Here is an 8,090-nt window from a genome sequence, read left to right on the forward strand (position 1 = left end):
TAAGATTGCTTCCAGAAAAATAAGTGTTTGTGTCAATGAATCATAGCAGCTTCAAATTTATTCTGGGTTATGTGCATGTTCTGAAATCATTCCATCATCTACATGTATTTTTCTCCCTGATGTATGAAGGTGCATTTTTTTCCACTTTGATTTTTACTTCGTTCTTTATACTAAGATGCTGAAGATTAGATTTTTTTGGATGTTTTAAAGAAAGCACTGTCATTTACAAGAGTAATTTGAAAAATATCAGTACATGTTTTTCATTATCTCAGCTATTTTTTTTCTAAGAACTTTGCTTAACTTCCTGCTATAGTTGGTCTCCCTTTAAAGGAGAAATACAAGCGTAGTGGGGTGGGGGGGGCAAAATTTGAGTTAATATATGGAGCTTTTCAATTATTCGAGTTAGTCTGTCTTTGAAAATGGAGGCATTGATGTGACTGGAAATGCCTACAGACATAAGGTCTAAGCCACAGAGTGGCCAAAGGGCAGCAAAGTTACCTTATGTAGTGGAAGGAAGGGAACCACAATGGCCAAATGGCAGCAGAGTGGAAACACCGTGCAGCATCGTGTTTCTGAGGTGTTCTTGACATTACACCGGGACTCTGCTCCTGCAATGTGAACTGCACATGCACAATTCTGTGTCAACATCCAGGGACCTGCACAGGATGAAGTAATGATTATTAGTGTTGAGTATGTTTGTTAATAAGCAAAATTATTTATGTAAGATTTTATGCAAAGTTACTGCATAAATACTGCATGTGTAATTAGGTTTATATTGCAATTGACTTTTTATTGACAAAATTTTGTATTCCGGTAACAACCTCTTGAGCCATTCATTTACAACCCTCTTAGTAAACTAATCCAAATTTCCAGGCATTCAAACTGGCGATGTGATTGTCCATTTATATATGATTCAGAATCAATACAATTTTCTAGGATGAAATTTATACTTAACATTTTTTGATTTATGCTTACGTGAAATGTCTTACTGTCATTGTTAGATTTTTCTAAAAGTTCAATGTTTATAATTATGATAAGATCAATATAAAACTGAGACGAAACAATTTTTAGGTTTCATTAAAAATTGCACTGTTTTGTAAAACATTTCTTACTTATGCTTTTTCAAGGATATAAATCATAGCTTTGGCCTGCAATATAGTATGATGTGTTTGTTTTTTTCTTATTAAAGTCACAATGTAGTAATAAGTGTGTCCCTGTGCAAGACAAGTAGTTCTTTATGTAGTGCATTTAATAAGAAAACATTATAGTTCTGCATTGTATTTTCCTTGTACTCTAATCTGTACTTCTCTAATGAGCAAAGATCCTTGGTTTGAAAACATACCTTGAATTAAATTGATCCCTCAAATGTGACTGTGATGAGTATCGTGGGCATTGATTGCTATAGGAAAGGTTGTTTTCTTAGTTTCTTCATGTAAATGCTTCTCAAAGTTTCTTGTCCTCTAAATAAGGGGCATGACCTCAGTATCAGGGACATCTCCTGAACCATGGTTTTGATAAAAGAAGAGGTTACCATAGCAGCCCTAGGTTAATGTCAGTATTAAATTTGCAATTCTTCTCCTTTTTTTTGTTACAGCAAAATAATTTTCAAAAGTAAAGTTCTGAAAGCTGTAATTTACTCTAAAATTGCCAAAATGACAACCATTCATTATTTCATTCATTCATTCATTCACCCACCCTTCCAAGCCTTCTCTTTTCATTTAATTTCCCCCATTTCCCCTGGGGAATATTTGAAGTGACTCAGGTTTTGAAGCTTATGGTGAGAGAGCAGCTGAATCCTATTAGAAAACTGACAAGCTGTTTGTCCAGACGGGATGCCTGTCAAAGCAAGTTTGTCCAATCACTGACATTTGGGCTAGGGAATGTGATGGAAGGTGATTGATGCAAGATCTCCACATTCGCTTCTCATTCTGCCCAGTGAGTCAACAACTTGTCAGTGTGGGAAAATAAGCATGTTATAGAGTAAGATGCTAGTCCCACAGATAAGCAGGAAGAATTTGGCTGTCACCTAAGGCAACTTTAGTCTTTCGATAGGTGAATGAGACAATCACAGCTGGCATTTGCCTTATATTCAAGGAAGAAGCAGATTCTTCTACGAGAAGAGTTTAAACTGATTTTATATCAGCAGTTACCATCATTTTCAGCAATAAATTTCTTAAGGTAATTTACAACTCTGGTTACAAAGGAAATGAGCTATATAGTGCTGAATTAGAAAGGTTTTAAAGAAAATTGTGTGAATAGCTGTATTAACTGAATTCAACACCAGGATTTATATTTGAAAAAACCTTTTATTCAGACAGTTTGTTAGCAAAGACAGTCTTCCTAAAGGATAAGTGATAAACAAGACTAATGGGAAGAACTGTAGGGTGAAGCAGCATAGTTTGCACTTTCTTTGCATTTTGTGAAAAAATATGTGAAATATAAACAAGTAACATTGCTACTTGTATCTTTCTGGCTCATCCAAATATATTTCAAATATTCATTATGCATAAATAATTGTAACTTTGCAGTGCTAAGAATGGTGTCAAAATAAACCTTCTTTAATTGCTAAAAATCAAACATTGACAGTTGGTCAGAAGGACACAAAAAAATATTGATCTTTAATCTCCTACATAAACACCTTGACTGTCCCCCTGTTTTATAGAATATATATTGCCTGCATCTAAATATACTTATTCACCATTTGAATAGTTTAGGAAATCATATTTTTAAAAAATAATTCTTCAGAGGAGTATGAAAAATCTAAAACTCATTGTAATTAATGTGTGAATTTCTTCTATCTTCCTCATCATGTAAATTTTTACTTTAAGGCAAAATCAGATTAATTTTCATTGTTTCCCTGCTATGAATGTACAATTTAACTTTTGGATGACAATAATTTCTTGGATGACTTGACAAGTGTGTGAATGAAGATAAAGCATTAAAAATACTTGATCATTTTAGTATCACAGGTAGATTTAGAATCAGCTTTTGGAGCTGCCATTCCAGTCCGTTCACCACTGAACAATGTAATTTTAATTCTTCCACCTGGAAATGATAATTTGGTTTAGTTCCCCTCAGCTCCTGCTTTGAAGAAAAAGGAAATTCAGAAATTCAAAATTTTTCACAGATAAAATTTGAAGATGGCTATAAAAACAGATGACTCTTGGAATTAACTGTCTTCCTGTCATGGAAAATAATCTTCCCATTGTTGTTTTTTTCTAATATTTTTCAACAAATTCTATTTGTAATAATATGTAACTTTCTGGAAGTAGAATTAAAAATGAAAAAAAAAAAATTAAATCCCACCACTATTTTCAATAGGGAAAAGTGTGTTATGAACATAGAAAAATGCAGAAAATATACGAGAAAAAAAAGGACAAGAACAATAAAATCATATACAGTTAGTACAGAATTAAAATTGTACTACTGAATAACAAAACATCATAAATAAAGTTTATGTAACGATACATAACATTATTTGAATGAAGTGTTTGTCTGGAGACAGGAAAATTGTATGAACCTCAGAACCTACCCCTGAGGGAATATGTATGTGCTATTTTTGCAACCTGTCAAAGCAATTAATTCTGTTTTCTTTGTATCTTTCTTTTCATTTAGTATTAGCTGTGTGTTTCTGAAAAATTATGCAGAGTAACATGTAACAGAAGAATTTTTTTGGAACAAAATTGAGAATTATTATAGCAGCCCATTAACATGGATTTAGTGTTACCTATCTTACTTGTTAATTGACAAGATGAAGCTCTCTTTTCTTGCTCAAGAGGAAAAAAAAATTACTCTGCTTGATAATTCACTTTCTCCAGTGCTGCATGCTAAATATACCTAAGTATATTGACCACAGTTCCTGCAGACTTTTTTCAGAGGTCAGCCTCTTGTGAGATAGAAGAAACAAATTTCAAAGCAATTTAGGAAGACAGCACTTCTATCTTAAGGGTGTTGTGACTTTTTTTTTTTTTTTTTTTTTTTTTTTTTTTTTTTTGTAGTGCAAGATTTTATTGGAAAGAAATTTGCATCGATGTTTTCATTAAGTTCTGACAAATGCCAGTTGAATCAAGAATTTAAAATACCACTGAAATGCATTAACACCATTTTTTATAATTTTGGGTGGTATGCTGTTTAAGAAGAGTAAGTGAAGGATATGACTGCAGCTTGACTTTCACACAGCTACCAAGGGGGAAAAAATGTCCACTAGTTCTTCAGAATTGAAGAAAAATTCCTGAAGAACTTGAAGAATATGCTGAGCTGGAAGGGACCCATGATGATTATTGAGTCCACCTCCTAACTCCACACAGGGCAACCTACCTATTAAACCATGTGTCTAAGAGCACTGCCCAAATGCTTCTTGAAAACTGACAGGCTTGAGGCTGCGACCTGTCCCCCAGCGAGCACTTCCACTGCTTGATAATACTCTGAGTAAGGACATTTTTCCTGATAACCAATGTAAAATCCCCTGATTCAGCTTTAACATTCCTTTCTGTCCTTCTACCAGACACCAGAGAAAGCGATCAGTACCTCCATCCCTGCTCCCCATCATGAGCAAATCGTAGAAAGCAATGAGTTGATGACTCGGCCTCCTTCTCTGTAATTGGAACAAAGTCATACCCTCTACTCCTTTAACTGTCCTTCTTGCCCACCTTGGGACATAGTCCAAAAATTTTACATCCTGCTTATATGAAGCTCAGCATTGACCACTTATTCAAAGTGGGACTGAGTGTTTTGAGCAGCAGCAAAACTGATGAAGAACTGAAAGGAAAAACCAGACATAGCATTAAAAGTGTTCATGGGGTTAACATTTTTTGTTGCATGAAAGTTAAGAATATTGAAAAAAAAAATTCTTAGTGTTTTATTTTGGTCGGTACTTGCAATTGTCCTCCCTCACGTGTTTGCAATTAGTCAGTGTTTCTTTCCAGATCTTTTATCTTATAAATATATCAGATTTACAAGCTTCCTTCTATTTGAAAAAGTGACAAAAGTCACTGAAAATTACTTACTTTCTCCTAGTAGTGGGTCTATAAAATGTTTCACATTAAAACTCAATAATTTTTTCTTTGCTTTTCAAGTAAAAAGTATATTTTTTTACTCCTTTTAACTTTATCTGATTTCCATAATGCATTTTGCATCTTGAATTATGTTTGTTGCCAGCTGGCAGAGATACTGGAAATTCAAAGTCTGCTTTTCATACTTGTGGTAGGAGGAATTCTCAAACTAGAGAGTTCTCTCTATTGCTGCTCTTGAACAAAACTGTGGATCATGAGGTAAGTGGTGACAGTGTTACCTGGTGTGTTTCCTGACATTCTGGCAAAGGATACCTCTGCTTGCCAAAGCCTATTTGGCCAAATCCAACTGTACAGAGGCCTTGTGTCTGGTTGCGGTGTCCTGATATGACAGGCTGGAAAGGACCCAATCTCTGCTCACCAGCAGGGACCTCTTCCATTCAGGCATTTTATTCTAGCTCTGGATTTTTTCTCATTCTTGGTTGGTTCTAAAAATATTTTTATAGCACTTGAAATTAATTTCATTTGTGAAGTTTAAGGCTCACATTTTTAAAAGTTATATAAATCCCACTGACAGCCTTCAAGGGCCCTGATATAGTGTTCGTGTTCACTGGCAGATACTTCTCTTCAGTTTCCCACTTTTTCCCTTTCCTAATGTTTTGTTAAAATTGGATAAACAAAAAAAACTCATAAAATATGATTTTCTGCAGCCTCTAAACTCTTGCCAGTAGCACAGCACACTGTCATTAGAATGCTTACAATTTTGAACAGCAAATGCAGATACACCCCTCTTGAGAGGAACAGAAAACAACAGCGAGAACTGGGAAATTGAGTGATTTTTCCTACATCTCCTTAGTGGTTCATTCATTTTCTCTTCCAGTACCAATTTAATTACCCCTCTAATGCCTTCCCATTGTTTCATGTTTGAGGTTTTGGGATATGTGATTCTCATTCCTACTTCCTTTTTTATGTCCTTCCAGCAATATCCTCCCTGGAATGTGTGTTCAGGATTGTGAGAGGGTTAGGCATTAGCTTAATGTGAGGTGCCTTGGATGGGAAAGGACTTCCAGCACTGGGTTATGACATCACAGCCCCAGTGTAACCTTTCCTATTTTCCCCATGTACGAAAGAGAACAGCTGCAGTACATGGAACATCTTTCACTTTGATCACATGTGATCAGGCCTGTAGCAAACAAAACTTTTAGAGAAAAGTGTCAATGTATAATTAGGATTGCAGCATTTCTGATCAAATTTGGGATAAGAATTTTTTTGTATCCTTGCTTTGTATTACAGAGGCTTAAGGGCTACCATTGTTTCCCATTTTACCATTTTATTTTGCCACAAAACTGAGTTCTAATTATATAAGAACTAGCATACCATACTTGATATTCATTCTACATAAGGAAAGTTTCCCACCAAAATTCTGAAAGTTTTTTTTCTTTTTTGTCCACATCACATAGGTTATGAGACTAGTTTATTCTTGAAAAAATAAAAGAAATTTGAATGTCAAAAATTTTAGCAGGGTAACAATACCTTCTTCTTCTTTTTATTATTCTTCTTCTTCTTTGATAAGAACAAGACATTTAAAATATTGTCTCAAAAAGATCCAAAATAAATTTAGGTATTTTGAAATAATAAAACATATTTGAATTGTGAAAAAAACAATTAAATTGAAAAGATAAATCACAGCTCCAAAGATTGGGGATTTCATTTTGCAATTTTGAGATTTAAGTTCAGATATTCTGTGTGCCCTAAAGTATTAATTTTCTGAGAAAAGTTTTTATGATGGTAATAGCAAAGTTCATTTTTGGTTATAGTGGCATTAAAAAATATTTGAATGATGGCAAAGGATTTTTTCCTTCATTAAAAATGCTGCATATCCTTGTAATGCTTTCCAGTACGGCAAAACTGTCATTAGGCTGATGCTGGGGCTTCTCTTGTCTCAGTCCTCTTTCCAGAGAATAATTTTTGTCTCAATCCACGGTCTCTGCCTTTTGTGTCTGCCACTAGAGGAAGGAGCGGAAAGGCATTTGGTTTTCTTTTTTTTTGGGAGTACTATATTGGACAATACCATTCCTAAATAATGACATACATATGAGTGTGTTTGATAAATAGTTCTGTCACTTGGATCCCTTCTTTTGGACCCACATTTACAGAAAACAAATTTATCTGAATTCATCTTGAACAAGAAGCCTCAGTCCTATCCATCACCTCTTGATGCCTTTGGAATCATGTGGACTGGTCAAAATTCCATACTGGCACTGACGTGTAGGTCAGCAAGTTATTTGAAGTAACTGCCAGTCAGGCAGAGGAGAGGTACTTGAGCTGAGCACACACCATTTGATTTTTCTGACCAAATGATTTGGCAACATTTATCTAAGCTGCCCAATTTAGTGTAGCTCTGTGGTTGCTGTATCTACCCTTACATTGCTCCTCTTACTTCTTGCAAGGCAGCAGAAGATTAAAAACACAGAAGCATATGTTTGTCTCAAAAAGACCACTTAGAATTTCTTTTCAGCTCAAGACAAGCTTATGAATAGCTATTTTTCATTCATTTTTTTATAATGAAATACTAATCAGTATAATCTGAATGGAAGTGCCAATATGCACAAAGCTAATACATTTTTGCTGAGTAAAGAGCTAACAGAGCATTATTTTGACCAGTGCAGCATAATTAATGAAGGTTTTAATTATTTTACTGGAATTAATTTGTTCTGTAGAAAACACTGTGATTTTGGTTATCTGTAAATTAACTCAAGTAAGTTCTCACTAATATATATATAAATGATCCATAGGAGTAATATCCTGTAAAGCTTTTTAATTATGAAATAAACCCCCAGTAACTCAAATAGCAAGTGAATTAATATAGATTATGCAATTAATTTCTTGGGTATAGCCTTATTTTATAATTTAAAAGCTTTCTAGTCATACTACTGATGCATAACATTTCTATAATTAATGCAACACTCATAACTAGATCTAATTAGTATGCTTTCAAAATAATTTGTTGCATAAGCAAAAAAATCCCCCAGTATTTAGCAGTAAGGTCAGATTCTGTTATGGTGTATTCTTTCAATGTCA

At 34.3% G+C, this 8,090-nt stretch overlaps 1 long non-coding RNA gene across 2 annotated transcripts; it reads right to left on the reverse strand.

Moving 5' to 3' along the window:
* Positions 1 to 1,348: 1,348 nt before the first annotated feature.
* Positions 1,349 to 6,079, reverse strand: LOC135289123 (uncharacterized). Of its 2 annotated transcripts, none has more exons than XR_010351922.1 (3): positions 5,968 to 6,079; positions 5,291 to 5,497; positions 1,349 to 1,498 (listed from the first exon to the last, which is right to left on the reverse strand). It is a non-coding gene; the product is annotated as an uncharacterized LOC135289123 (long non-coding RNA). The 2 variants fall into 2 exon arrangements; XR_010351921.1 differs by lacking the exon at positions 1,349 to 1,498 and adding an exon at positions 4,422 to 4,758.
* Positions 6,080 to 8,090: the final 2,011 nt, after the last annotated feature.

Source organism: Passer domesticus, chromosome 1, assembly GCF_036417665.1.
Source record: "Passer domesticus isolate bPasDom1 chromosome 1, bPasDom1.hap1, whole genome shotgun sequence".
Lineage (NCBI taxonomy): Eukaryota > Metazoa > Chordata > Aves > Passeriformes > Passeridae > Passer > Passer domesticus.